Source organism: Lepidochelys olivacea (assembly GCF_965140295.1).
Source record: "Lepidochelys olivacea isolate rLepOli2 genome assembly, chromosome: 11".
Classification (NCBI taxonomy): Eukaryota; Metazoa; Chordata; order Testudines; family Cheloniidae; genus Lepidochelys; species Lepidochelys olivacea.
The window spans coordinates 22020188-22042319 of NC_140421.1; the positions used below are offsets into that span (position 1 = coordinate 22020188).

Sequence of the window (22132 nt, forward strand, 5' to 3'; positions counted from 1 at the left end):
TATTGTGGTCCCTTCCAGTCCCACACTTCTATGATTCTATGAAATCAGTGCTTTCTAGAGTGGAGTTAGATCCTCTGACCAGGAGAGAGAGAAAATGGCTCCCTCCCCATGTGGTGGTGGAGACCAACCCTCTTCTGTCCTTCCCCTCAGTCTCTCTCTCCCCTGCCTTTGGTCACATGGTACTGCTGATGAAGCCTCACAGGGCCAGTCCAATATGCCAATCAAGCTTCTGAATATGTCCTTCCAGATCGGACAGGCAGGTAGGCAGACAGGCAGGCAGGCATTCCAGTGTTGTGAGGCTCCTGTAGGAGCTACAACTCTGAAGCCCCAGTCCATGTCTTCAATCTCTCTCTAACATGCTAAATCCACATTAAAAACATTAGTTATTATAGTTGTCTCCCCTCCTGATTTTGCTTATATTTTACCCAGTTAATAAGTCACTAGCCCTGCACACTGCATTACCTCATGGGCATGAAGGCAACAGCTGAATGAAAATTCCCTTCTATTCACTGGTTAATTTAGTAATGGTCTGATGGTCTACTCCAGTATGGGAAATCCACAGTACACAACTGCTTATTATTATCATGGTATATACACTGCTATCATTATATGCTGCCATAAATATAAAGGGAAGGGTAACAACTGTATACAGTATGATAAAATACCTCCTGGCCAGAGGCACAGAATCTTTTTACCAGTAAAGGGTTAAGAAGTTCAGGTAACCTGGCTGGCACCTGACCGAAAGGACCAATAAGGGGACAAGATACTTTCAAATCGGGGCAGAAGGGTGGTGGGAGGGAGGTTTTGGTCTGTCTGTTCTGTGTGCTTGCCGGACACAGATCAAGGAAGCAAGCAATCCAACTCCATTAGAATCAGTAAGTACTAGCAAGGGAACGTGTTAGCTTATTTTTGTTTTGGCATGTGATTTTCTCTGTGCTGAGAGGAAAGTGTATTGCTGGTTTTCTTTTTGTAACTTTAAAGTTTGGCCCAGAGGGAAATCCTCTGTGTTTTTGAATCTGACTGCCCTGTAAGATTATCTTCCATTCTAATTTTACAGAGATGCTTCTTTTACCTTTTTTCTTTATAATAAAGTTCTGTTTCTTTTAGAATCTGATTGGGTTTTTTTTTTTAGTGTCCTAAAATATCCCAAGGTTGATCTGTGCTCATCTTGCTTATTCTCAAGCATCCTCAGGAAAGGGGGTTTGGGGGGAGTAGGAACTCCAAGTGGTCCTTTCCCTAAGTTTGTCTAAATCATTTGGCGGTGACAGCGTTACCTAATCCAAGGTACAAGGGAGAATTTGTGTCTTGGGGAGTTTTCAACCTAAGCTGGTAGAAATAAGAAATATAAGAAATAGGGGGTCTCTCATGCGGGTCCCCACATCTGTACCCTAGAGTTCATGCACAAAAAATAAAGGGAAAAAATAATGTGCTAGTGACTTTTGAATTTTTTATTATATTACTATGATATTTGTCATTCTCACTGTGATTTCCCTGACTTTTCTTAGCACTTGCCATGAAACCAAACACAAGTCCTGCCCATAAATCAGGCGACAGACATGTGGCATAGTCCACAGATTAATCCGTTCCAGACACTTGTATTTTTTATGGCTAGGCAGCAGTCATTTTTTTTAAAAAAATACATGAAGAGGAAATTGCACACAGTTTTTCACAGGACAAGGCAGTGAGGTTTATTAATAGTGGGTGCAATGTTAATAAATGTCATTGTCCTTACTGTCTGCCTCTTCAGCTTCATCCTTCTACGTGTAAACTGGCTGATATATAATCTAACGTAGTGTATGAAGTAAAAGTTCTTAAAGCAAACTAAAATGTGACAAGGCTTGCAAAGCTTACCAGACACATACCTGCCAGAAGATAATACAAAAGATGATGGAGGGAGGCAATGAGCTTCAGGACAAAGCCCTTTGAGAAGCCCAGTCCCATTCTTAGCTACTGGGAAGGAGTGGGGTGCTTCCCCTGGACCCTGCTTCAGGGCTTCATCTTTCATTTCAGCATCTGGCTGGTTAATTTCTGATAAACGTTTGGCTTGTAAAAGAAAGAAAAAGTGTTCTTCTCTCTGCCATCCAGGTTCCTATCCCAGAGCCTCCTGATTTTTTGGGAATGGGGTTCTACTGCTCTACATTTCCCCTAAATGCCTGGCTGCTATGAAGTGTTGGGACAGTGGTAGGGAAAGTTCCAACACTCTATTCCAGCCTGTTTTTCAGTGCTCACTTCCCCATGAATAGTTCTGGCACCTGCCTCTCAGCTATTCCAATCACCAGTAGGGTGAGACTGACATGATTCCATTCCGTTTCACTCTTGCTGACACATTCTGTCCGGCAGCAGTGAAACTGATCAGATAGTTGCTAAAAGATCATTGTGCTTCAGCTATTTTGGATGCTCTGAACAGCAGCAGGGGAAGGCATTGGAGATCCCTCTCTCAAGACTCAGAAAAGCAGTATTGTTCCAGTTCACAACTGTAAGATTATCCTTGTAACCAACCAGAAGGAAAGAAATGTTCTTGAAAGTTCAGAAACTGATCTCAGGCCTCCCACTAGTCAGGGCTGTGTACACAAAGGCCCTAAATTACAAGGATTCTACTATCAGAGGGGTAGCTGTGTTAGTCTGGATCTGTAAAAGTGGCAAAGAATCCCGTGGCACCTTATAGACTAACAGACGTATTGGAGCATAAGCTTTCGTGGGTGAATACCCACTTCGTCAGATGCATGTCCCAGAATTCTACTGTGAATAATAATACCGCCTATAGCATTGAAGACATACTCCCTGTGTATTCTAATTTGTGTAAAACACAGATTTATTTATTTACTAGATAAATGATGGCCACAACAGACTTTATTCCTAGCATGTCAAAAGTTCTGCTCATCATTTGCAAATTTTTGTTTGTCATTTAGCATTTATTCCCCGAGTGAAATAGTCACAGGGAGATATATAGCATTATTAGAATTTGGATAGCTTGCCTGATCCCAAGATATCTATGTATTTAAGAGATATGAATGAGCTCATGGCATTCAGAGTTTTGCTGTGCTGTTGAGCCAGATTATGACAATGTTACTATTATTGTTTTACATTTCCGCATGATCCTGGAAGATTTTTGGGAGGGGGAACTTGGCTGGGAAAGTGGGCAAAGAGGAACAACATGAGTTTCAGCAGTTTATTTCTGAGAAAATCCTTTCACCGTTATATGCCAGAATATGGTAGATTAAGTAAAGTTACAAACACTTCCAGGTCAAACTTTAAAAATGTCCAGCCTGAAGAAACAATTGACAATTTCTCCTTAGGGTTTCAAATATTGGATATGTGTTAGTACAAGTGTCATAATCAGATTGTTAACTGACCAAGTGACTATTTGAAATGCACAGATTATAAACATAATTAGCAACCAAATTCCCATCGGTTGCATGAACACAGCATCTGCTTTTTTGATGAAGCTCCTCTATGTATATTTATTTATTTATTTTGATGTATAAAAGCAGGCCCATGGGTTGACAGTGGAACATCATCCTGGAAGAAACTGGCAAAAAGGCACAATTGCTCCAAAAGCTGCCATTAGGCTAGCATACCCGACACACTTCCCCTTAATTATAAACTGTGGCTTAAAGCTATATCTAGCCTTCTGCTTCTGTTTCCATTAGATCAAAGAACAAGAAGCAAATCTGTCTCCAGAACCCAACTTATTCAAGATTGGTTTGCATTTTCTTTTTCATTTGACTTGTCAGGGGCATATATTAGGTGGTGCTCAGTTGACAAAGTGCCTTTTCTACACAGTGGTAAGTGCTCCCGGTTGCCTAATTGTTTCCAGAAAATTGAAACTCATCAAGAGTTTATTTCACAATCAAGGAATCATGTCTTCTCCTTTTAAAAAATCCAAAACCAAAACAAAATAAAAACTGGTTACCAATCATCTAGTCTAAAATATGTTTGTGTTACTAGCAGCTTACAACATGATAAAGCAGTTACATGTTACTGATAACTACTTACAAGTGTTCAAGTGTTGGAACTTTAATTATATATATATATATATATATATATATATATAAATTTAAGATAGCAAACTTCTACAATGTAATAATTATGGTATACTTATATAGCATTCATAGCATCATTAGTTATCTGTTTGCTTCTGTCAGCAAAATTTAGGTTTGCTTAGAGTTAAAATAATATTAAATGAATCTCTTGCTTGACTACTCCTCTTTTTCTCTTTATTTTGTGACTTTTCAATATAAGCCATTAAATGCGTGAATTTAGCCATAGACATATTCCCTAGAAAGTTAGAATTCATGACTAAATAAAAAAAGACATTTGAAAAGGTAGTGATTTAAAATATCTCAGAAACAATGAAATCTTTCATGGAGAAAACAGGAATTGAAATTGGGAAAACATTTTCAGCAACTGCTAAATATAAATAAAAGTGTTTAGAATTAGTTTCCTTTAAAGAGAGTGCAATGGGCTTAGCCAAAGCAACTTCAGTGAACTCCGAGTGATGATCAGATTTGTTTTGTAAAAAAAGGATTTGCAGAATAATTTAAATGTCAGTCTTTTTTGCCTGTTTCATGGAGTTTGGCTGATTTGACATTACTTAGAAAACAATCAATTACCTGCAAAAATCATGAGTCACCTGTTTGTAACTTTTATTTTTGAGAGATCGTCCATTCGGACAGCAAAACTATACACCTTTGTTCTCCCAGTCTCTCTTGACCAATAGAAAAATTGCATTCAGCCCAAACCTGGAAGAAAATGAAACTTCTCCAAGGAACATACTCTGCAATTCTAGGAGCACCAACTCCATAGTTGGATAACGCAGCTTATCAGTCGCAGCTGGAATCTCAGCAGCTACCCTACTTCACTGCACTCCTTGAACTAAAGGTATATCTACACTGGCAGAGTTACATCGCCGGCAGTTACAGTGCCACTCAGAGAGCGCTGAAGGGAAACCGCTGTTGTGTCTTCACACTGTCAGCTGCCTGCGCAGTAGTAGCGTGTTCACGCAGTAGCGTGTTCACAGTTGTGGCTCGGAGAGGTGCACTCTAGGCAGCTAGCCCACAGAGCATCTCTTCTTCTTCTGCCGCTAAGAGCTGTGGGAAGGCGGAGGGGGTTGAGGGGCATCCTGGATCTTGTTACGATGACCCGTGATGCATGGTTTGAATCCCAGCAATCCCTGTGCTTCCATCCGCATTTGGCACCATCTTCCAACGGTTTGTGCACTGCACGCTCTGCCTCTTTGGTCTGCAGGAATGGATCCTACACCGTTGACCAGTATGCTGCTCACTCTCACTAACACATCACGAGTGGCAGCGGAGTTATTCCTTAAACTACAGAGACAAGAGGAGTTCAACATTGATCTCGCCATGCGTAGTAGCTACGACACAAGATTGCTTGTAGAAAAGGAGTACTTGTGGCACCTTAGAGACTAACCAATTTATTTGAGCATGAGCTTTCGTGAGCTACAGCTCACTTCATCGGATGCATACCGTGGAAACTGCAGCAGACATTATATACACACAGAGATCATGAAACAATACCTCTTCCCACCCCACTGTCCTGCTGGTAATAGCTTATCTAAAGTGATCATCAAGTTGGGCCATTTCCAGCACAAATCCAGGTTTTCTCACCCCCCCCCCTTTTCCCGGACACACACACACACACACAAACTCACTCTCCTGCTGGATAAGCTATTACCAGCAGGAGAATGAGTTTGTGTGTGTGGTTTTTGGAGGGGGGTGAGGGGGTGAGAGAACCTGGATTTGTGCAGGAAATGGCCCACCTTGATTATCATACACATTGTGAAGAGAGTTGTCACTTTGGATGGGCTATTACCAGCAGGAGAGTGAGTTTGTGTGGGGAGGGGCGGAGGGTGAGAAAACCTGGATTTGTGCTGGAAATGGCCCAACTTGATGATCACTTTAGATAAGCTATTACCAGCAGGACAGTGGGGTGGGAGGAGGTATTGTTTCATGATCTCTGTGTGTATATAATGTCTGCTGCAGTTTCCACGGTATGCATCCGATGAAGTGAGCTGTAGCTCACGAAAGCTCATGCTCAAATAAATTGGTTAGTCTCTAAGGTGCCACAAGTACTCCTTTTCTTTTTGCGAATACAAACTAACACGGCTGTTACTCTGAAACCTGTCAAGATTGCTTGTGGCATTCATGGAGGTGCTGACCACAGTGGAATGCTGCTTTTGGGCTCAGGAAACAAGCACTGAGTGGTGGGCTCACATCGTCACACATGTCTGGGATGACGAGCAGTGGCTGCAGAACTTTCAGATGAGGAAAGACACGTTCATGGGACTGTTTGATGAACTTGCTCCAGCCCTGTGGTGCAAGGTCACGAGAATGAGAGCTGCCCTGTCACTGGAGAAGCGTGTGGTGATTGCACTGTGGAAGCTGGCTACTCCAGACTGCTACCGATCAGCTGCTAATCAGTTCGGAGTGGGGAAGTTGACCATTGGACTCATGTTGACAGAAGTCTGCAGGGTCATTAATGGCATCCTGCTCCGAAACATCATGACTCTGGGTAACGTGTGTGACATTGTGGATGGCTTTGCACAAATGGGCTTCCCTAACTGTGGAGAGGCGATAGATGGCACGTATATTCCAGTTCTGGCACCAGACCACCTAACCACCGACTACATTAATCAGAAGGGGTATTTCTCTATGATTCTCCAGGCACTTGTTGATCACCATGGGCATTTCACAGACATTAACACGGGCTAGTCCGTAAAGGTGCATGATGCATACATCTTTTGGAACACTGGCCTGTTCAGGAAGCTTCAAACAGGGACTTTCCTCCCAGACCAGAAGATCACTGTAGGGAAAGTTGAAATGCCCATTGTGATCCTTGGAGACCCTGCAAACCCTTTACTACTGTGGCTTATGAAGCCATACACAGGGCATCTTAACAGCAACAGGCTGAGCAAGTGCAGAATGACTGTTGAGTGTGCTTTTGGCCATTTAAAGGCCCACTGGTGCTGCCTAGATGGGAGGCTGGACCTTGCCGATGACAATATCCCTATGCTTATAGAAGCATGCTGTATGCTCCATATTTGTGAAGGGGAGGGTGAAAGCTTCACTCAGGTCTAGACTGCTGAGGCTCAGCACCTGGAGACTGAATTTGAACAGCTAGAGAACAGAGCTATTAGAGGGGTGCAGCACAGGGCCATAAGGATCAGGGATACCTTGAGGCAGCAATCTGAAGCTGAAATTGACTAATATTTGTTGCTATGCTCGGGAGTGCCGTGCTTGTAATGCTAGGAGGTGAATACGCTGTAGCCCCAGTACAGAAATCTGTACACCTATCATTGGGGTGGTTTTTGTTTTTACAGCACTGCAAGAGCACAGTTTCTGTGGACTAAGTGGCTTGGCAGTGTGTACCCCCCAGGAGTTACACTGTAGAAAGCTGCTTTACTGTGCAGAAACTTGCCAATGTAGACAAGGCCTAAGACTCACCTCCATGCCCCACCTGTTGTAACTCATGGGTTTCAGTTCCTTCCTCACTTGGCTCCTTTGGCTCTTAGTGTCTAATTCTCCTTTGCCTCCTCTCAAGTTAAGAAGGGAAAATATCTGTGGCTTGAAACAATGATCTATCTAACTTTCTTCTGGGACAATGCCTGAACTTCGCATGTTCTGCACATGGCATCAGTAGCGATGTTAATCTCAGTACCTGATGACATGGAGTTACTGAAGAGCCCATGTCACACATCACATCTGGTAAGCATAGGGGTGTTATCCTGGGTTTTCTAGTCAAATTTCAGTCACTCAAAAATAAGGAAATCTAAAAAACAAGCCGCTTCATTTACTCAAAAAAAATGAGGAAAATAACTTTTAAAATATAGGTTAAAAAGCAGAGAACAATGAACACAGTAAAAGAAAATCGGCTTGTTAGAGACTGAATTTTCCCAGTATTCTTTAGTACCTTTACCCCTATCACCGATAACACATCTCTCGCCAATATCTTCCTGCTGCAAATGTGAGTTAAAGAGCGTGTGGATTAAAGTCAACTTCAGAAGACAGGTTGCAGCAAGCAGAATCTCTCTCTTAACTCTCAGCTCCACTTCCACTACAATTCATAAGCATCATTTCTTGTTAGCAAATTGTAATATTTGCTAGCAAAAATTGTTGTTAACTTACATTATGCTTCTTTCACCCACTTCTATTTCATAGCAGTTGAGGGATGTGAGTGTTTGCCAAATTAGAACGGAAAATTCAGTAATGCCTTTTGCTACTACTATAATGCAAACCTTTAAATTAATAATTAAGGCTATACATTTTCATTTGAGGCTTGTGACAATGTCTCGGCTGATTTAGGTGTTGGGCAATTTCACTTTAACTTTGTATATTTGATTCAGACACCATGTGACATCAGGACAATGCCAGCCTTAAAAGAGGTTACCAGAATGTGATTCAGATTCCGCTCTCAATTCTGCTATTTCAAATCCAGAGTAACTCTAGCTTCATACAGGAATAAATGACAGCAGGATTTGGCCTAATAGTTATATCTGCTACCCAAACTGGAAGGATGAATTTAGTTTTTTTCTTATTAACCCTGCATTATGGTGCTTTCCTATTCATAACTCTACACTATTTTAACCAGGTCTCAAAAGCATGGGAGGTAACAAGACCGCAGATTTGATTTTGTCATGCATGTGAAGTGGCTTTTAATGACTAAACTTCCATTTACAAACAGTTTCTATAGTTTCAATTCTATAGTATTAATATGTGTTGTAAGTACTTTCTTGTTTTCCATAAGAAAATTAGCCATTTGGAGAAATGTAGTGATTTTGTTTTCCTATCACTCTTCTGACATTAAATTTGCTGTGCACACATGACCACATCACTTGACTTCCCTAAATCTCAGTTCCTCCCATTTTTTGAAAATGGGGATGATAACATCTATCTATATCCTTCATAATGAATTATTGTTTATATAGTAGTATATGAAGTGCAGTTCTCGGCCAGTCAATTATACAGGAAGGAATAGAGCTCAGGACTTTCTAGATCCTAAATCAGAGCTTGATCGGTTAGAAGAGTGGTTTTCAAACTTTCTTCATCTGGATTTCTTGCTATTTAGCATCCAGATCCCATAAGCCTTTGAGACTGCAAAGGACTGTGGGATTTGGTCTATGTTAAGAAATCTCAGATGGTTTTTGGGGGGTGAACGGATGGTGCTGGGGCTTGATACTCCACAGCTCCTAGAAGCATGTTATCCCGTGCCAGAGTTGAGCAATGTATGGCTGAGGGAAAAGCTACACTGTCCTTAGGGTTGGAGTGGGAGGGAAAGAGCTTTATAGACGTGACAGTTATGCTGATTAGTGTAAGCTATGATGAATTTTGAATAAGTCTATAAGGTGGTCTCAGGTGAGCAGGTCATCTAAGAAAATGGACACTAAGATTTTAAAATGGAGTAAAAACGTTACGCATTCTAACTGTGTCTGCTTGGCAGCTTCTAGTATAGAAGACAGAGACAGCACCAGGATGATAATAGAGTCTTTAAGAATAAGCTACATGTCATGGCTTATCTCTTTGCAGTTAATTCCAATTTATTAATCAAGCAACTACAGGACAATATCTTGTCTCTCAGTTTCTGGATACTGTATTTCTTTTCTTTTAATGTCCTGCATTACATGACTATGCCTTTTATTTAGCTTATAATAAATTGCACACCTTCAGAATTGTCTGAAGGCATCACATTTTAAGATATACACTCTCAGAACTTCTTAGAGATTAACTATCCGCCCAACAGAGAATCTGTACCTTATAGGTTTCAGAGTAGCAGCCGGGTTAATCTGTATTTGCAAAAAGAAAAGGAGTGCTTGTGGCACCTTAGAGACTAACAAATTTATTTGAGCATAAGCTTTTGTGAGCTACAGCTCACTTCATCAGATGTATTCAGTGGAAAATACAGTGGGGAGATTTATATACACAGAGAACATGAAACAATGGGTGTTACCATACACACTGTAAGGAGAGTGATCACTTAAGATGAGCTAACACCAGCAGGAGAGAGAGGGGGGAGAAAACGTTTTGTAGTGATAATCAAGGTGGGCCATTTCCAGCTGAAGTGAAGAAACAGATTGACAGAGCCAGAAGAGTACCCAGAAGTCACCTACTACAGGACAGGCCCAACAAAGAAAATAATAGAACGCCACTAGCCATCACCTTCAGCCCCCAACTAAAACCTCTCCAACGCACCATCAAGGATCTACAGCCTATCCTGAAGGATGACCCATCACTCTCAGAGATCTTGGGAGACAGGCCAGTCCTTGCTTACAGACAGCCCCCCAACCTGAAGCAAATACTCACCAGCAACCACACACCACACACCAGAACCACTAATCCAGGAACCTATCTTTGCAACAAACCCCATTGCCAACTGTGTCCACATATCTATTCAGGGGACACCATCATAGGGCCTAATCACATCAGCCACACATCAGAGGCTCGTTCACCTGCACATCCACCAATGTGATATGTGCCAGCAATGCCCCTCTGCCATGTACATTGGTCAAACTGGACAGTCTCTACGTAAAAGAATAAATGGACACAAATCAGACGTCAAGAATTATAACATTCAAAAACCAGACGGAGAACACTTCAGTCTCTCTGGTCACTCAATTAGAGACCTAAAAGTGACAATTCTTCAACAAAAATACTTCAAAAACAGACTGCAACAACAGACTGCTGAATTGGATTTAATTTGCAAACTGGATACAATTAACTTAGGCTTGAATAGAGACTGGGGGTGGATGGGTCATTACACAAAGTGAAACTATTTCCCCATGTTTATTCTCCCCCCTCCCCCCCCAACTGTTCCTCAGACGTTCTTGTCAACTGCTGGAAATGGCCCAGCTTGATTATCACTACAAAACTTTTTCTCCCCCTCCCCACCCGCTCTCCTGCTGGTATTAGCTCATCTTAAGTGATCACTCTCCTTACAGCGTGTATGGTAACACCCATTGTTTCATGTTCTCTGTGTATATAAATCTCCCCACTGTATTTTCCACTGAATGCATCTGATGAAGTGAACTGTAGCTCACGAAAGCTTATGCTCAGATAAATTTGTTAGTCTCTAAGGTGCCACAAATACTCCTTTTCTTTGTATCTTATAGGCATATCACTGTGACATTACCTGTAATGCAAAATGAAAACCTTAGCTTAAATCCAAGCCAACTCAGCAGACAGGGTGTGTCCTAGGAATCACAGAGAGTTTCAGGCTGTCATTTGAGTAAGCAATGAACAGACATGGTTATAGAGATGTCTGTAAAATGAGTCTATCACAGCGGCCTTGAATGAAATCAACCAAAGAAGTCTTCACATATCATCAGTATCAGTAAATTAAGACAGGTCAGGTAATTCAATGTCTGAATAAGTTGAAATCCATACCTAGGCATCCTTTAGAAAGACACATTCAAATAAGGTAATGTGCACACTGGAGATCTGTAGATAAACATAATCTAAATGAGAAAATGCCTGAGCAGCTTTAATGAAGCCCAACAGGAATTCTGTGCATAAGAAGCTTGGTAAGCAAAAAGCAGATTTTCACAAATTAATTTGACCTTGATGTGGGGAACGTATTTTGTCAATCAGATGTAACAAATATTGACTTTGAGCACTAAGCCAATATGTGCATGAGTGTTCATGCTATTAAAACAGTTGTCTAGTACATTTTCTTTTCTGGAGTCACAGTCCACTGATAAACATCTAGGTGTGTCTTAGTCTCCTTTTTAAATTTTTCACACTAACACAATGCAAGAATCTGATGGATTGCCACTGCCAAGAAATAAAAAAAGAAAAAAAGCCATCAAAAGGCAGCCTGCAACTCAACCATATCAGAGTTTGGGTTTGGATAAGTGTACAAATGTTCGCAATGATCATTGAGGCCTCTGACCATGTGCATGAATCCCCCTTCTTCAACAACCCTCATCTGCTAACAAGCTCCTGCTGCTGGATTATTTATTTATTTATTTATTTATTTTTGTGGAAGGAGGGGAAATGAGCAAGGGGAGGGAGGATAATGCATATTGGCCTGTGACTACATTTATCACTGAGGTCTCATTTGCTCTGTAGGCCTTGTAGGTCCACTCTCCTGTCCAGCACCTTCAAGCAGTGGATATGTTCCCCAGTTCCACTCAGTGGCCATCTTCTGGGGTGACCAAGGAGCCTACTCTCTTGTTATGAACCAGTGGGATTAAAAAACTACTCTGCTTCTTTACAAATTTGAAAGACATCTTTCAAAGACCACTTCATTCCTTTTGGATTAATGGTGTTAGCAGAGAGGGAGAGGTAAGTGGTGCAGATAGTGTCAAAGGGGGAATAGACATACTTCTGTAGATATGTATGAACAGGCCTTCTCATATTGAACCATTGCAGCAGAGTGCAGTTCATTTAACAATTAACTATAACCAACACTCCAGGAAAACAGAGCACCTGATCCCTCTCCATAGTGTCCCTGAGTGGATGCCACTAGACACTCACTGAGGATCCTGGATAGGGGAGCAGTGCTGTCAAATTTTCCCCCGAAGCCACTAGAGGTTCAGGAACAATGAGACACGGGTTACTCACTTAATGGAGGTCATGTACCAATGCTGGAGAAGATACAGGTTTCCCTTTCCCACAAGGTCACTTAACACTTCAGAACTGTCAGGAGGCACAAGAAAAGGAAGTTGTAAGGATCATGTTGGACCCTTGCTTATCTCAGTCCCAGGAGATGGGAAATCACAGCCTTAGTCAAACCTTCAACAAGTTTAGAGCTGGGTTCAATTTCAAGGGTAGAAGAAAATTTTATTCTAAACATCTATCTTTTGTCACAAAGAGTTCAGCATTTACAAAAGAAATGCTCTGGGTATATTAGCCCTATGTTGATGCTGTCATTAAATTGTATTCAGATAGATTCTGTGGTGCCAAATCTTACAGTATACATTGTTGAGTTATACATTCAATCAAAGTAGAAAACGGAAAGGAAACTTACTGTCGGACACAGTGAAGTAGAAGGATCACCATTTTCCTCCTCTTTCTGAATATCCTATTTTTTCTTCTTGTTTTGTTTTCTGAATTTAAGCTTTGTGCAAGGTACTACAGTGGCACCTAGAAAACCAGAACTCTGCTATTTACCCACAAACTGGGTACAGCATGAAAAAAGATAGAGCAAAACTCAACTATACTATAACTGTGCTCTGGCAGGACCAATTCTTGGGTGGACCAATTGTTGGTTCCTCTGCTGAGACTGGCAAAAAGGGTATTGATTAATGTCAGTTAAATTGTGATGTTGCCATTGTGATCTGCAGTGTAAACCGTAACCAAGAAATGAAAGGCTCTGTATCTTATTAGCAACCCTGAGTCAAACAAGAACACTGCTACAAATGTTTCCTCCCTGAAAGACTTTTTCAAAGTTTTTTTAAACATAGAAATAATAATGGAAAACTAGAAGATTGGTTCTGCTCTTGGCAAACTGTATTTCCATAATTTACCAGTATTTCTGTAGAGACTGGCTTCTCCAAAACCTATGGAATCTTCAAACAATTTGCTGGCAAAATCTGCAGATCCCAGTTTAAAGGGCTAATATGCAGCAAGTCCTTAGGAGCTCACAGAGTCCTAAAGTGTGTAATACAGTCCTACTCATTAATAAAAGAAACAGAATGAAATAAACAAAATAACCAAGAGAGTCAGGGCAAAAGTTAGAGCTTTATAATGTACTATTCCTCTGCATTTTCATGTGTTGGATCGGGCCCAGACAAGCAGGCAACCACAGTAGAGAAAGTTAAAAGGAAAAAAGTAAAAGGTTAACTCTGCAGTTAGTGGAGGAAATTAAGCAGTGAAACTTTGTACAAATGTTAAAAGAAGGTGTTATGAAAAGAAAATTCTTGGTTTCTTTGCAGCCATTCCTTTTGGGAATGTCTGTAGATAATCCAGGCAAGAGGTTATTTAAGTGGAATCATTTAACTATGAACAATAGTTGTTTTATAAGTTTAAGATGAATTGGTGTTGTTTTAAAATTGTAAAACCGAAAAATACTTTTGCCAGACAAAAGAAACTAGTGTTGTTTAATTTTGGTATTTAGTATTTAATCCTTAAGGTGATTTAATGCTTTACAGTAAGATCATCGGATGGACCTGACGGGGTAGGGGTGGATGGGGAGAGCCCAGCCCCGCCAGGTGAGGGGAAGTGGGGCCCCGGAGCACCGGGGGAGGTTCTCACAAGAGAGATATAGAAAGGGATTTCCTGGCCAGCAAGGGTCTGGGATAGGTTTTGGGACTCTGTCAATTTTTCGTTTGCCTTTTGCAATTGGGTCTCAAGGTGTTTTTTAAGTTTCTCATTGGAGTCCTTAAGACTCCTTACCTGAGACTTTCGGTGCCGTTTTTCCATTTTCCCATACCAACTAAAATATGCATCAAATTGACCTTGGCCCACCTTATAAGTCAATAGTGCTTCCCTAAGGTGCAGTATTTTAGTAAGGTCAAAATTCCCCTTTAAGGGAAATTGTAAATCCGGATTATCCTTGATCTACCAATTTTATTTCTCCAGATACTTGCAAGTGCTAGGACTGTAATTCTTGTATATATAAAATGCAGGCGTGGCTTTTGGAGGGACAGGGATCATTTTTGACCCGCCACCTCCCATTTCTTCCCCTTCTGGGTCCTATTTAGAGAGTGGACTTTTTAGGGTGTCCATGATCTTCCTACAGCCCTCCTTTTGCGAAGAGCGTCGGCTAGAGCCGTATACTCTGTCGCTTCAGGCGAGGTGTAGGATCAGTCAATGGCCAAAGAATTAGGGTCATCCAAAGACAGAGCATAGGGACACGCACGCTTTCCTTGCCTTAGACGGGGTCCATTTCGCCGATCAAGCCATGCAGAAACGGCCCATCTTGGCCAGGGCTTTTACCGCCCTTCTCTGTTGGGGCCACAGAGCTTGCTTTAGAGACACCTCTGGTCACAAGCAAAGCTTTGCAGAGGGCTCTTGGCATCTTTCTGTGACCCTTACTTTCACACTGGCACACACACACACAGACTAAGTCCTAAACAGCCACCTTTGTGACTTTTCTGGCCTACCTGAAGGTGTCAGAACTGTTTGAAAATGAAGTTTAGATCCAGCAGGCAACTCATCCAATTCTAGAGCCTACAGTCAGCTCTCCACCGAAAACCCAATACAGAGATTTAAAAAATAGTACTGTATTTATTTTTTATGAGAAATAATAAAATAAATGGGAACATCTGCACTAAAAAAAACAAAACAAAAAAACCCCTATAATGTTTGGTTTTTAAGTGTATCCAGATATATCTGAAGGGACATGAAGGTGATCTGCAGAGAATATATCCAATACCCACTGGTACCCTTAAAATACCTCCTGAAATCCCCTGCTGAAACATCATTGCCAAAAATAGCCTCCTGAAGGTGACATTTCTGTGAAAGATGTCACAAGTAACAGCAAGAGCTGCATGAATATCTAAACCTGCTTCACGAAATTCAAGTGAAATCTACACATTATTCTCCAATGTTTTTGCCAATCTTTGACAGTTTAGAGGGTTTTTTTAAAAAAAAAAAATAACGAAATTCTCTTTGACTTTCATGCAAATACCACACATTTATTTGTTAGTTCCACAGAATGTAAAACATTTCACTTAAAATAAATAAAATACATTGGAGCTGAGAGAGAAATCTGGAGAATACAGTAGTAGTGGGAGAGGAGAACTGGCAAAGCCGCAATAGTACACAGTATTGTTATTCCAAAAAGACTGCATTGTGACTCATCCTTATCTTTCATGGAGACCAAGAAATCAAAAAAAAACCAACCAGAAAAATATTAATAATGAAGAAAAAATGTGAGCTTCTCCCATATAACCAGAACTACCAAGGTATGTATTGGAAAAGTAATATGTCAAAACACAAAATTTCCAGTGGGTTCTTGGAAAGTATTCAGGTAAAGTGTTTGTTTTAGATAGTGGAGGATGTAACAAGGGTGACAGTCAGCCATTTTAGATTTGATTCTGGTGAACAAGGAGTAACTGGTACTGAATCTGAAGGTAGAAGGAAATGTAGGTAAAAGTGATCATCAAATGATAGATTTCATTATTCTAAGGAAAGGAAGGAGTAAGAGGAGTAGAATAAGGACAATGGACTTTAAAAATGCAGACTTTAACAAAGTCATAACTGGTAGGTAAGGTTCCATGGGAAGAAACATAAATGAAAAAATGAGTTCAGGAGAGCTGGCAGTCTCTCATGGAAACTATGTGAAAGGTACAACTGCAAATTCTGAAGCAAAGGAAAGATAGGTAGAACAGTAAGAGGCCGATATGGCTCATCAGAACTCTTTAATGACCTGAGAAAGAAATCCCACAGAAACTGGAAACATGGACAACTTGCTAAGAAGGAATACAAGCACAAGCATGTAGGAACAAAATCAGGAAGTCTAAGGCACAAAATGAGTTACACCTAGGAAGGGACATAAAAAGGCAATAAGAAGAGATTCTATAAATACATTACTACCAAGACAAAGGCAAGAAAAGGTTCTCTACTTAGCAGGGAAGGAGAACTAATAACAGATGATATCAAGAAGGCTGAGGTATTTAATGCCTATTTTGCTTCAGTCTTCACTGGAATGGTTAATGGTGACCAGGTGCTTAACACAATTAATATTAACAGCAAGGGGGAAGGAAGACAAGTCAAAATAGGGAAAGAACAGGTTAAAAATATTTAGATAAGTTAGATAGCTAAGTTGGCAGGGCCTGACAAATTCATCTGAGGGTACTTAAGGAACTAGTTGAAGCAATTTTGGAACTGTTAGAGATTAACTTTGAGAACTTGTGGAAGATGGGTGAAGTCTCAGAGGGCTGGAGAAGGGTAAATACAGTATCATCTTTAAAAAGGGGAACAAAGAAAAAAAAAAAGAAAAAAAAAGAGGAATTATAGACTAGTCAGCCTAACTTTGATACTTGGAAAGATACTGGAACAAATTATTAAACAATCAATTTGTAAGCACATAGAGGATAATAGAATTATAAGGAGTTGCCAACATGGTTTTGTCAAGAATAAATAATGGCAAGCCAACAATTTCCTTGAGCTGGGGAAGTCCTGGAAGATTGGAAAAAGGCTAATGTAGTGCCCATCTTTAAAAAAGGGAAGAAGGATGATCCTGGGAACTACAGGCCGGTCAGCCTGACCTCAGTCACTGGAAAAATCATGAAGCTTGTCCTCAAAGAATCAATCCTGATGCACTTAGATGAGAGGAAAGTGATCAGGAACAGTCAGCATGGATTCACCAAGGAAAAGTCATGCCTGACTAATCTAATTGCCTTCTATGATGAGATAACTGGTTCTGTGGATGAAGGTAAAGCAGTGGACGTGTTATTCCTTGACTTTAGCAAAGCTTTTGACATGGTCTCCCACAGTATTCTTGTCAGCAAGTTAAAGAAGTATGGGCTGGATTGATGCACTACAAGGTGGGTAGAAAGTTGCCTGCCTTGTCAGGCTCAACGGGTAGTGATCAATGGATCCATGTCTAGTTGGCAGCCGGTATCTAGCGGAGTGCCCCAAGGGTCGGTCCTGGGGCCACTTTTGTTCAATATCTTCATTAATGATCTGGAGGATGGTGTGGATTGCACCCTCAGCAAGTTTGCGGATGACACTAAACTGGGAGAAGTCGTAGATACGCTGAAGGGTAGGGATAGGATACAGAGGGACCTAGACAAATTGGAGGATTGGGCCAAAAGAAATCTGATGAGGTTCAACAAGGACAAGTGCAGAGTCCTGCACTTAGGACGGAAGAATCCCATGCACCTCTACAGACTAGGGACCGAATGGCTAGGCAGCAGTTCTGCGGAAAAGGACCTAGGGGTGACAGTGGACGAGAAGCTGGATATGAGTCAACAGTGTGCCCTTGTTGCCAAGAAGGCCAATGGTATTTTGGGGTGTATAAGTATGGGCACTGCCAGCAGATTGAGGGATGTGATCGTTCCCCTCTATTCGACATTGGTGAGGCCTCATCTGGAGTACTGTGTCCAGTTTTGGGCCCAACACTACAAGAAGGATGTGGAGAAATTGGAGAGAGTCCAGCGAAGGGCAACAAAAATGATTAGGGGACTGGAACACATGAGTTATGAGGAGAGGCTGAGGGAACTGGGATTGTTTAGTCTACGGAAGAGAAGAATGAGGGGGGATTTGATAGCTGCTTTTAACTACCTGAAAGGTGGATCCAAAGAGGATGGATCTAGACTATTCTCAGTGATAGCAGATGACAGGACAAGGAGTAATGGTCTCAAGTTGCAGTGGGGGAGGTTTAGGTTGGATATTAGGAAAAACTTTTTCACTAGAAGGGTGGTGAAACACTGGAATGTGTTACCTAGGGAGGTGGTGGAATCCCCTTCCTTAGAAGTTGTTAAGGTCAGGATTGACAAAGCCCTGGCTGGGATGATTTAGTTGGGATTGGTCCTGCTCTGTGCAGGGGGTTGGACTAGATGGCCTCCAGAGGTCCCTTCCAACTTTGTTATTCTATAATTCTATGAAAAACTTTCCAACTATAAAGGTGGTTAAGCTCTGGAACAGGCTTCCAAGGGAGGCTGTGGAATCCCCATCACTGGAGGTTTTTAAGAACAGGTTGGACAAGCCTCTCTCAAGAGGGTCTAGGTTACTTGGTCCAGCCTCAATGCAGGGAGCTGGACTTGAAGACATCCCAAGGTCCCTTCCCGCTCTACAAATCTATAATTCTATGAAATAAACAACAAAAACAGTTGCTAACTTGTGACCTGATCCTGCGTTTCACACATACTTCACTTCACAAATCAGCAGTCAATAGAGAATAGATAAAATTGACTATTTAAAAAAATCAAAAAGATCGTTTTTATTTAAATCGGATTTTTTAAAAAAATAATTAAATACAGATTTATCTTAAAAATAAACTTATTTCAAATTAGATTTGAAGTGGAAATCTATGTTAAGGCCTAAGCTTATTATAAACTCTTAAAATAATTTAAATTAAATACAAAATTAATATTAAGCTGTACTACTCTGCTGCCAAGTTTTAAAGAAAGTCAACCCACAGAACTGGTGGAAGTCACTGACTAAACACCAGGAATCTGAGTTTGCTGAAGTGGTAAACCAGCGTTTGACAGCAGTAGTCTATTCTGCAGGTGCAGAGAGAATATTTTCTTTTTTTTAGTGTATTCAACTAGTGCAGTTGAATGACTAGTTCATTCAAAGTTACAAAACCAATAGAGATTTGAAAAAAAGCAGGAAATGAGCAGTTACTTACCTTCTGCAGTAAGTGGAATTCTTTAAGATGTGTCTCTGGGTGCTCCAGTTTAGGAGCACATGTTCCCCTTTGGTCTGTGACTGGAAATGTTTGGTAGTAGTACCTGCACTGCCTACACACATCCTCATGCCCTGTACCAAGGCTATATAGGGATGCATAGTTGAACCGCCTTCAGTTTCTTCTCTACTGCAAAGCCCACAGAAGCAGCTCCAAAGCAGAGGGAAGGAGGACCAGGAGTGGAGCACCCATAGGGACACACATCTCAAACTCCAGTTACTGCATAAGGCAAGTAACCTCTCCTGCAAATAGTGTCCCTGTGGGTGCTCCACTTTAGGTGACTCACTAGCAGTAACTCTTTAAAGATGTGGGTGTTTCGTAACAGAGTCCATCAGTGAAGAAAGAACTGTGTTGCCTACTGTTACATCTGATCTTGCAGTGTGAATTAGGGCATAGTGGTTGGAAAGCGTGTCACTGAGGACCATGTTGCACCCCTGCAGACTTCAAGAGCTGGAACATCTCTGAATAGAGCTACATATGTAGACTGTGACATAGTAGAATGTACAGTCATTCTTAGGGGAAGTGTAACCTCAACGAAACCATAGCCAGCAATAATGAATCTAGAGATTCATTTAGAAAGTCTCGGAACGGAGATAGGTGGTCCCTTAGATGTATCTGCAATAGAAACAAAGAGTCTAGGAGGTCTTCCTAAATGGCATATTCCTGTTCAAGTAAAAGGTTAACACCCAGTGATGAGCTGGCAAAAGTTGAAGAACCGGTTCCTTCAGTCGCTCCGGGTCTTCGGCGGCACTGAAAGACCCGCCGCCAAAGTGCTGCCAAAGACCCGTAGTAGGGAAGGACCTGCTGCCGAAGTCTCGGAGCGCTGCCGAGTGAGTAAAAATTAAAAAGGGATTCTCAAGGGGAGCCTCCCTAGCCAAGAGCTTAGGCGGGCCGGACAAGACAGTCCCGCGGGCCGGATGTGGCCCGTGGGCCAGAGTTTGCCCACCTCTTTAACAACCGGTTCTAAACCGGCTTCAAAATTTAACAACCGGTTCACGCGAAATGGTACGAACCGGCTCCAGCTCACCACTGCTAACATCCTCTTAACATCTAGTGTATGAAAAACATACACTTGTGTAGACTGATGCAGCTAAGGGAAAATACCCGGAAGGTGAATAGGTTGGTTGATATGACATTCAGAGGATTCCTTAGGTAAGAACTTTGGATGAGAAAGTAAAGATACTGTCTCCTTGGAGAACTAAGTACGGGGATGGTCGTAGATGGTCATTAGAGCCCCATATACGTAACCCTTTGTGCAGAAGTGATGGGCACCAATAGACATATATAGCAGTGAACACATAGCTAATAATTCAAAGAGTTGTTTTATGAGATAGTTAAGTACCGGGTTTAGATCCCAAAGAAGTGTAGGGGCTTTAATCTGTGGAAGAAGATTGATAAATCCCTTAAGAATATTGCCATGGTCAGATGAGCAAATACCAAGAAACCTTCTACTGGTACACAAAAGTTGTTATTGCCACTAAATGAACCTTGCTAGAAGCCACAGAAAGACTGGATTTTTTCAATTCCAACTCGTAATCTAAGACTGAGGAAAGAGATGATGGGATAGAAGAAAGAAGGTGCCAGTTACATCAAAGATTATATCTTCTCTATTTCTGAAGGTAAGTGTGTTTAGTAGATTCCTTTCTACTATTGAACCATTTATTTTTATGCCTCTGATGAACATATCTATAGCCCCAAGAACCATTGAGGAACCAAGCTTATAGAATCATAGAATATCAGGGTTGGAAGGGACCTCAGGAGGTCATCTAGTCCAACCCCCTGCAGGATGTTCAGATTGGGGTGAAGTGTCTAACCCGTATCCTGAGACAACAGCTGAGATTTCATAAAAAAGCCACCACAGAGGGAAAAAGTTGAGTCTGATGAGGTTAAGAAAAGCAAACTTGACTTGGCCAAGTTGGTGCAATTGACTTGGTCATGTCTGATCTTGATAAGGACCTATCAGAGCCATGAGTAGGAGGATATGCATAGAAAAGAACGCTGTCTACGTAATAAGGAAAACATCTCCTACAGTTTAGGGATCGAACCCCCCCTCTGAAAAACAATTTCCTGCACTTTTGTCGGGGGGAGAGGGGGTGTTCTTATTTATCCAGCACATTTAATTAAAAAAATTCTGCTTTTGGACATGTTTAATTGATCCAAATAGAGCTTGACACAAATAAGTAAACAATGAATAATCATCTAGTAAATAATAAATGCATCATTCACCAATTTCTAAAATAATAAAATGTAAAAATTAATAATTGAGTAAAATTGGATTTAGCTATATAATTCCTTAAAGAAATGTGATAGATATAGTCTATCTCCACTATTACCAAAAAGAGGCATCAAATTTAATGTAAAGGCTATATTTGGTTGCAAATCGACATATCTGAATAGTTACCAACCAATGAGAATCAACTTTATGAAAATAAATAAAAAGAACAAGCGAGAAACATGATTAAAATTGCTGATTTAAAATCAATGGTTCCTTCTTGCTGATTAAAATCAGGATTAAAATCACCAATTTAAATGGCTTTAATTTAAAGCAATCCACCCTGTATGCACACATACAAGTCTATGCATGACCAGGGCATTAGTTATGACTGTACATTTGCTGGGATATATTTGTATATTCCTAGAGTGGAATTTTCTAAAACACTCAGGTTTGGCCTAACTACTTCCAATTAAGTCAATAGCAATTTAACTATTGAGTTCAATGGAAGCAGTTAGGCCACCATAGAGAACTTTTGAAAATTCCACTCTGGACTGTAAGCTTTTGGGGGGCGGGAACCATGTATTAGTACAAGTTTGTACAGTGCCT

At 41.0% G+C, this 22132-nt stretch overlaps 1 protein-coding gene across 1 annotated transcript in view; it reads right to left on the reverse strand.

Moving 5' to 3' along the window:
* The window catches only part of LRP1B (LDL receptor related protein 1B), a gene marked incomplete at its 5' end in the record, with an annotated part of 885246 nt that overhangs the window by 766636 nt on the left and 96478 nt on the right, over positions 1 to 22132 (reverse strand). The window lies entirely within an intron of this gene.